The following is an 8,578-nucleotide window of genomic DNA, read 5'->3' on the forward strand; positions in this document are numbered from 1 at the left end:
TGCTCTCTTATAGGAGTAAGGGAAACGTCTCTAGATCATGTCACGAAGACGATGCACCAGGTGGGAAAAGAGCGAGACAGTACCCCATGAGAGAGGTTCCTCCGGTTTGGAGGGAAGGTGATGCGAATGCGAATCCACCAATTCTGCCTCATTGCCAGCGTGTATGGGTACATGTCCCCTGGAAAAGATCCGATGTCTTAGCACTCAAGCAGACACTGCCTGATCCTCGTAAAAACCCGACTGGGTATTATAAGGAGTTATCACAAACTGCAAGCTCATGTATAATGAATTTAGCGGATATCGACATGTTGTTTGGGAACGTTGTTCCACATCCTCTATGGAGCAAAATACGTCATACGAACCATGACCAAGAACTAGGTGACTCATGGGCGAACATTGCCGCTATAGATGCTAGACAAATAGGTGGTTCTAAACCTGAGCCGTTAATAGCTGAACTTCCCGGTAGAATTATCGCGTACATGAAAACGATAATGCCTGAAGTACGCGTAAACTGGGGCAAGCTATCTGCGTGCAAGCAGAAGAAAGATGAGAATGTGTCTGACTTTTTCACAAGATTTGAGGAGACTTTCACCGATCATAGTGGTCAGGATATGGCTACCGAGGGTGGTCAAAGATTGTTTGTAGACAAATTCGTACATAATTTAATCCCTGAACTGTGTAATAAACTGAAAGATTCAGAGAGTGCTTGGGCTGTCTCTACGTCAGCGCAAATTTTAGCTACAGCCCAGTACTATGAAAATAGGCGCAAAGACGAGCTAGATAAAGTCGACAAAAAGACAAAAGATTTAAAAACTAAAGTTCTTCTCCAGCAAGCCTATCCGCCTCGTACGACTAGTCAGCCCAATTATCAACCACAACAGCAGTATTCGAGAAACGCGCAAGGAAACGAGTTTTCCCATCAGCGTATTGCTTATGGCCCGAATCAATGTGCGTATTGCAAGGAAGAGGGTCACTTTAAAGGTAATTGTCCGGCTCTTGCGCGACGTTTGAGCGGTGCTTCAGGTGTAAGGGGAAGAGGTGTTCAACATGCCCCTAGAGGTAGGGGCCGTGGAAATTTCACCCAGAATACAACTTCTTTTCCGCCTCAGAATTGGATGAACAGCTTTGACCAACAGAATAATGCGTCGTCCAGGTCAGCTCAGTACTATGCTGACGACTATTACACCGAACACGAAAATGAGGGTAACGATTGCTAGGACAGCCATGGACAAAGAGAGGGAGTTATTTCAGTTCCAGTAGATCAGAATGGACCTTATGTCAAGGTAATTACCTCAGGAGTGTCAGAGCCATTTCTGCTGGATACTGGTGCTACAAAAAGTTCTATCATGCACTCGAAACTTCCTGGCGCACCTTTGTCTGGCGAAATGAATGCTTCAGTAGGTTTCTCTGGCGCCCCTGTTAGAAACCCGATCTCCAGTCCTATATCTCTTTCTATTGGCCCGTGCGAATTAGAAGCACCCCTCATTCTTACAACAGGTTGCGGTGAAAATTTGTTAGGTTTGGATTTGCTAAAAAGGTTATATGCGACTTTGTACTGTTCCCCCTTGGGAGTACAACTTACTTTAGGTAAGAAAGTCATTTCTCCAATGTATTTGTCAAAGGACAATATTCCGACTGAATTGTCATCACTTCCTGATATACTTTGGGCTAATGGCTCTAATGATGTAGGTCGTTTGGAGATAGCACCGTATGTCATAACATTGAAAGCCAACGTTAGGTTGCCACGTATTCCCCAATACAAAATATCTAGCGAATGCGAAAATGCATTATTGACGATTGTTTATGACCTGATTGATAAAGACGTCATCGAAGAAACAACAGGAAATGTTTGTAACAGTCCAGTTCTGCCCGTCTTAAAGCGTACAGATCCTTTACAACCGCCTGTGTGTAGGTTCGTGATCGACCTCAGAGAAGTGAACAAGATAGTTATCCCACAGTTTCCAGTTGTCCCCGACATTACTGCTTTATTGACGATGGTTCCAGCTTCAGCAAATTGGTTCTCGGTGATTGACCTGAAGAACGCTTTCTTCAGCATCCCGATTGCTGAGGAGAGTAGAGATATTTTTGGATTCAATTTAGGAGGACGAAGCTTCCGCTTCAAGTGCGCTCCTCAAGGCTACTGCGAAAGCCCATCAATATTCAGTCAGGCCCTGAAAACACAACTAGACACGATTATTCTACCGAATGGTTCAACTCTGATTCAGTACGTAGACGATCTGCTGATCGCTGCAGACACTGAAGAGATTTGCAAGAAAACTACGTAATCATTATTACGTAACTTATATGACATGAAGCACAAAGTCTCTCTTTCCAAACTACAATTTTGCCGACAAGAAGTAACCTACTTAGGTCACATCTTGTCGAAGGAGGGAAGGAGACTGACACCAGAAAGAATACAGGCAATTGCAGAACTGAGTGCCCCGAGGACACAGAGAGAGGTTCGAGCCTTCTTGGGCATTACATCGTACTGTAGACAATGGATACCGAATTTCTCACTACTAGCTAAACCCTTGCTGGCACTACTCTGTAAAGACACGCCAAATCCTATGCCCTGGTCTGAAGATTGTCAGACGAGTTTCCACAAGTTGCGTGATGCATTATGTTCGGCTCCTGTGTTGGGAAACCCCAACTACAGTAGGCCTTTTACATTATATGTCCATGAGAAGGAAGGTTGTGCATTATCAGTTTTAACACAACATTTTGGGGACAAACAGCGCCCATGCGCGCATTTTTCGGCAACTCTAGACCCTGTGGCTAAAGCCCTACCAAGTTGTCTGAGGGCTACCGCCGCAGCAGCTGTCTGCATCCGACAATCCGCTGGATTAGTCATGAACAATACTCTGATCGTTATGGTTCCGCATGCAGTAGACATTTTACTAAACAGGACAAAGACACAACACCTTACTAGCGCTCGACTATCCAGTTACGAACTTACACTGCTAGCAAGTCACATCCACATAAAGAGGTGCGATGCACTGAATCCCGCAACGTTATTACCCATTCCGCCAGAAACAGACAAGATTGATAACCATGACTGCTGTTTTAGGACAGAAGAAGAGACAAAAGGGAGAGTAGACTTACAGGACACTCCCCTTCCTGAATGCAACGAAACTTTATGGGTTGATGGTTCATGTTTCAAGCTGCCGAATGGTGATACGACTGCCGCATATGCCGTAACGACATTACACACCATTATAGAGACCGCGCGCATTTCCCATAATTCTGCACAAGCTGCATAGCTAATTGCGCTTACCAGAGCATGTGTGTTAGCGAAAGGAAAGCGAGTGAATGTGTACACTGACAGTCAATACGCCTTTGGTGTGGCTCACAGTTTTGGGAGATTGTGGCGTGAACGTGGGTTTCTTACGTCACATGGTGCAAAAATACAACATGGTCAGTTAGTTAATGAACTCCTCGAGTCACTGACCTTACCACTACAAGTTGCAATTGTAAAATGCAGTGCACACAAAAAGATTCAGGATGATGTTGGCCGCGGGAAGGCATTTGCAGACGAGGTTGCGAAAGAGACTGCAAGGAACACAATGAGTCGGATGTATGTTGTAGGTCCCGCTAGATGGATTACTGATGTGGGAATGTGTGAGGACACCATCGAAAGCGTGAAATCTATACAAGCCGAGGCAACTGAGAAAGAGGTGAATGAATGGAGAGAAAGTAAGGGTAGGTTAGATGCGAATGGTTGTTGGGTCGAATTGTCAGAACACCAGCGATGGCTATTACCTAACGCCTATGTACTTGCAGTAGTAACAATGGCTCATGGATTTGCACACATCAGTTCGAAAGGAATCTGTAAAGTATTGGCCCCAGTATGGCAAAATAGCAATATCCCGAAATATGCAGAGAATGTGGTCAGAAACTGTATGGTGTGTTTGAAGTACAATCCCGGTAGGGGAACCCCAACTCCAGCTGGTCATTTTGCGCCTCCAACGTATCCGTTCGAGGTTTTGCAGCTCGATTTCATTCACATTGAGAGATGCAACAATCTGAAGTATGTGCTCGTTGTTGTTTGCGCTTTCTCCAGGTGGGTGGAAGCATACCCCCTTAAGGACAATACTGCCTTGTCAACTGCCAAAGCCCTTGTCAAAGAGTTCTTCCCGAGATTCGGCATGCCTAGAATCGTCTGGAGTGATAATGGAAGTGAATTCGTAGGACGCGTGATGAAGAGAGTGTGTGAGTGTTTAGGCATACAACAAAAGTTTCACTCTGCGAATCACCCCCAATCAGCTGGATTAGTAGAATGCTACAATGGCACTTTAAAGCTCAAATTAGCCAAGATCCAAGCCTGTACAGGTCTTAAATGGCCTGACGCCTTGCCCCTAGCACTTTTGTCAACCAGAATGACCGTCCATTCCAGGTTAGGACTTAGCCCCCATGAGATAGTGTTTGGCCGCCCAGCCAACGTCTGGGGCGTGCCAAGGCCAAAGAAACTCAGCGAAATAGAGCACCCCGTACTGCTTGACTATTTGTGCGAATTAACAACTAAATTGCGTGTTTTACACCAACAGGTTCACAGTTCCTCTCCGCCAGCCTCTGACGATCCAGGTCACTCCATCGAACCCGGCACGTGGGTCTTGGTGCGGAATTTCCAGCGCACAAACAACGGACAGCCGAGGTGGACCGGACCGTACCTGGTACTTCTTTCCACGAGATCAGCTGTTCGGGTGGAAGGCAAAAAGAACTGGGTGCACGGGACCCATTGTAAACGGGTCCCTCTGCCCCTTCCATACGACCGGTGGGTCAATGAAGGAATTGCCGACTCCGAGACAGAATCCATACCTCGCTTCATCCCTTTCAGCGATGCACGTTTAAAAGAAACTAGTACCGAAAAGGAGAGTGATCATATTTTTCAAGGACTTGTGCCACCGTCAATGCAGTTGGATACTTCAGAACCCAAGACATTGTTTGAAGACCACACCGTACCTGGGAAACAACAATATAATCTAAGGTCAAGACAAAGAGACTAATAAAAAGCAAACTAATGTGATTTCCCTTCCCCCAAGAACTATTTTTTGATTTTTTTTCAGCTCTCTCACTCTCAGGAAACTTGCTCATTTTTGATTTTCGAACCGCCATCCGGTTCTGCTGCTAGGGTCGCGGTTGAAGTCTGGGGAGTGCAACTGGGGACGTTTAGGTCAACGGTTCTGGTTGGTCCAAGGGAGTTACCCCGGACTGAACAGAGCGCACTCCCTGGCAGAACCAACCTACCACCGCGGGCAGCAACTAGAGGATGGAGTTTCCTAGGGTAAAGAGACCTACCAGACTCACGAACTTTGAAAGACAATTATGCACTGTACTGGCCAAAAGAAGGTTTTTGATAACGTGTATTTTAATGTTGTGTAGCATAACGATGTTTTTGACTGGTTATACTCTATTCGTATTCCAAGTTACTTTTTCAAATGACACCCGGCCACCGCCTCCTCCTACTATCTCTCCACACTACTTTCACCCTCTACCTGAACACGAGTCTGCCAGAAGACTCGAATTTGTAAATAACTCATTCACTCAACTTCTACACCAACACCAGTCCATAATAAACACATCGAACTGTTGGGTATGTGGACTCATGCCGCACACGACTGATAAGGGTATCCCATACTTCATCCTGCCATTCAGTTATTATGGTTCTCTGTGGGCTTTCCAGACCATGTTCCTATTCACCCTAGAACCATACCCGACCCGTTCTACTGAGAGTGATTCCAGTAACAAGGCACTAGTAGCAGGGATAAGAAATATGAGTAGAGAGTTCGACACCTATCTTACGATTCCCAAAGATGAACTCACTCCGTACACTCGTTGGAACGTAACTAAATATGGGGTTTACCTGAGTAAGAGCCAGACAGCAAAGAAATCCCGCCCAGTTTGGATAGTACCCAACCGAGGTCACTTATGTTTACAAGGTATCGCAGGGATCCCAAAGCACAATTAGGAAAGAGTATATGCACGGAAACCTATGTGTTCGCTTCCCGAACTTCCCCTATACTATTAGCAGCCAAAGGCACGTATTTCGTCTGCCATGACCAAGCCTACACCTGGTTGCCCCCTGACTTCTCAGGTACATGTTTTATATCATTTCTGCTGCCTCCCACCTACACGGCCAGAGCAGATTACCATCGGACAAGGACAGCTAGAGGTGTCGTGAGTAAAGACGACACCGCGGGTCAGGAATTCGCTGACTTCGCAAAGGGTTTTCTGCCATTTTGGGGGCCTATGGTGAACAGCAGGAATATTCGCCAGTTATCGAGGATAGTTGAATCCGCCGTGATTACAACAGCCGGAGCCCTTGGCAATTTGACGACCGAACTTCAGTCGGATCGACTTATGACCCTTCAGAACCGAGTTGCCCTAGATATCATACTCGCCGATCGTGGTGGTGTGTGTAGAGTGATCCAATCCAGTTGTTGCATTTTCATCCCTGATAACGCACCGACAGTGTACCAGGCCATCTCTAAGCTACACGAGATATCTGGTTCCCTTCACGTAGAAAAAGGGGACTGGTCCTTACTAGGGTGGTTCTGGGAACTGATCGCTACCTGGGTATGGAAAACACTGATCTTCATTGGGATGATCTTAGCCCTTCTGATTATGTTCTGCCTGTGTGTACAGTGCGCTCCTGCACTATGTGGCCTCTGTGCTACCTCATGTGTACGGAAGCCTGTGTCAAGGGACGAACTGAGCAACAGAATGATGCTACAGCAGCATCTCCACGAATTCCTTCATACAGACTTAGACTCGGATTAACATGAATTATTGCCTTATATGAGGGCAAAAGGAGGGTCTGTGGTTCTGAAATTCTGGACCCTACTGTTGTCCCGGTATCGAGGTCCGATACCCGTGTCCCGAAACATCAACGTACCATGACGAATTTGGTGTCGACGAACCGATAATGATTAGGGCATCATTCCTATGCATTTGCGTCATGATCGAGACATGCTAACACCCCTGAATCGTAGTTTCCGTCCCGACCCCTCAGACTCCATTTTGTAAACGGTATCCATCTTGTGTCTTGCCCTCAAGATAAGTCAATTAAAGGTCGAGCTTGATCTAAAAGGACACGTCCACCTTCCCTGACTCCCCCCTGACCTGTCCCAACTGACTCCATCGCCTCCAGCCGAACCTGTTTGGGCAGCTCCTCGCCCAGTGGCCAAACACGATAGCATCAATGCACAACATACCACAAACCATTCACCGCGTACAGATCATGTTTTCTACACACATACACACCTGTCCACGCTCCCTGTTTATGGCCAGTTTTATGACTAGGAGGTGTCTTCTTTTATTGGGGCTTCACCGATATCTGATGGGAGTTCCGGGCCTGGCTAGGTAATCTATCACGAATTGGACATCTAAAATACGGGCTTGCCTACATGACTTCGCTCTTTTGTATTATTGTAGAAATATGTGTATAGCCATATCATAAACTCAAGAATTCTTGCTTGCAGCTATTATTTCTGTACATAAGGAGAAGGCTGGTTCTGTAAAAACGAACAGTCTCCTGAGAACACATGACCCGTGTTTGTCGTGCTTCTAGGACACCTGTTACTTGGTAGCTATCAATAAAACTTGATCTCTGACTCGACTAGAAGACTCCGTGTTTCTGTGGTCCGGAACAGGGAGAACTCAGAGGTCTTCGGGTGTTATCCCCTGGCACCAAACGGGTTCCTACAAACCCGTTACCTCAATGCACGCAATCTTAACCCCTTGCGTGCTGGTGACGGAACCATTCAGTCACGAGCCACGGTGGGGCTATGCTGGTGACGAAATGGTTCCGTCACGGCCCGGCCGCCGCGCCTGCGCGGTGTTGATTTTGCGCCTGCGTGGCGCATTCTATTGAGTGGGCGGGGCCGTGACGGAACCATTCCGTCACAAGCACAGCGCCACCGTGGCTCGTGACGGAATGGTTCCGTCACAAGCATGGTGGCGCCGCGCGGCCCCCCCTGCCCCCTAGCGCCACGGCGGAATTACCGCCGCGGCCAAGGGGTTAAAGATCCCTAACTTAACACACTTACCACAACAAATCCACAAGAAAAAAAAACTTGTTTTACTCATCAACTAGCTTCTTACTTCTAGTTGTGGGTTCCAGACTAGCGTGCTATTTACCACAACACACTTCAACGCCTCATCAGGGGCAGTAGGCGCTACATAAATGTAATTTACAGTTGTAATATAATAGACAGACTATTAAACCTATTTCACAATACCCGCTATAGAGAGGAAAGTCTTTCTATTGTGTCCATGCTGAGGAATCATATACGCACCTGCTTTCCCTCTCAGAGAGGGGTCCAGGTATTAACCAAAAATTGGCCCAGCCAATAGGTCTGCCCTTGGGAAACCTGCATTTACATGCAATAGGCATTAACATTTAAAAGAAATAAAAAGAATAAAGACCCTGCCATCTGCCATAAAAAAAGTGGCATGCAAATGATTTAAAAAAAAAAAATGACCCATTGCAAAACAGTTACAAAAACATGAATTTAAAGCAGGAATTGACCCACCAGACTTGGAGCCGAAATGAACCATTTTTTATGTGGATTTTCACAAG

This window comes from Lissotriton helveticus, chromosome 1_1 (genome assembly GCF_964261635.1).
Source record: "Lissotriton helveticus chromosome 1_1, aLisHel1.1, whole genome shotgun sequence".
Taxonomy (NCBI): domain Eukaryota; kingdom Metazoa; phylum Chordata; class Amphibia; order Caudata; family Salamandridae; genus Lissotriton; species Lissotriton helveticus.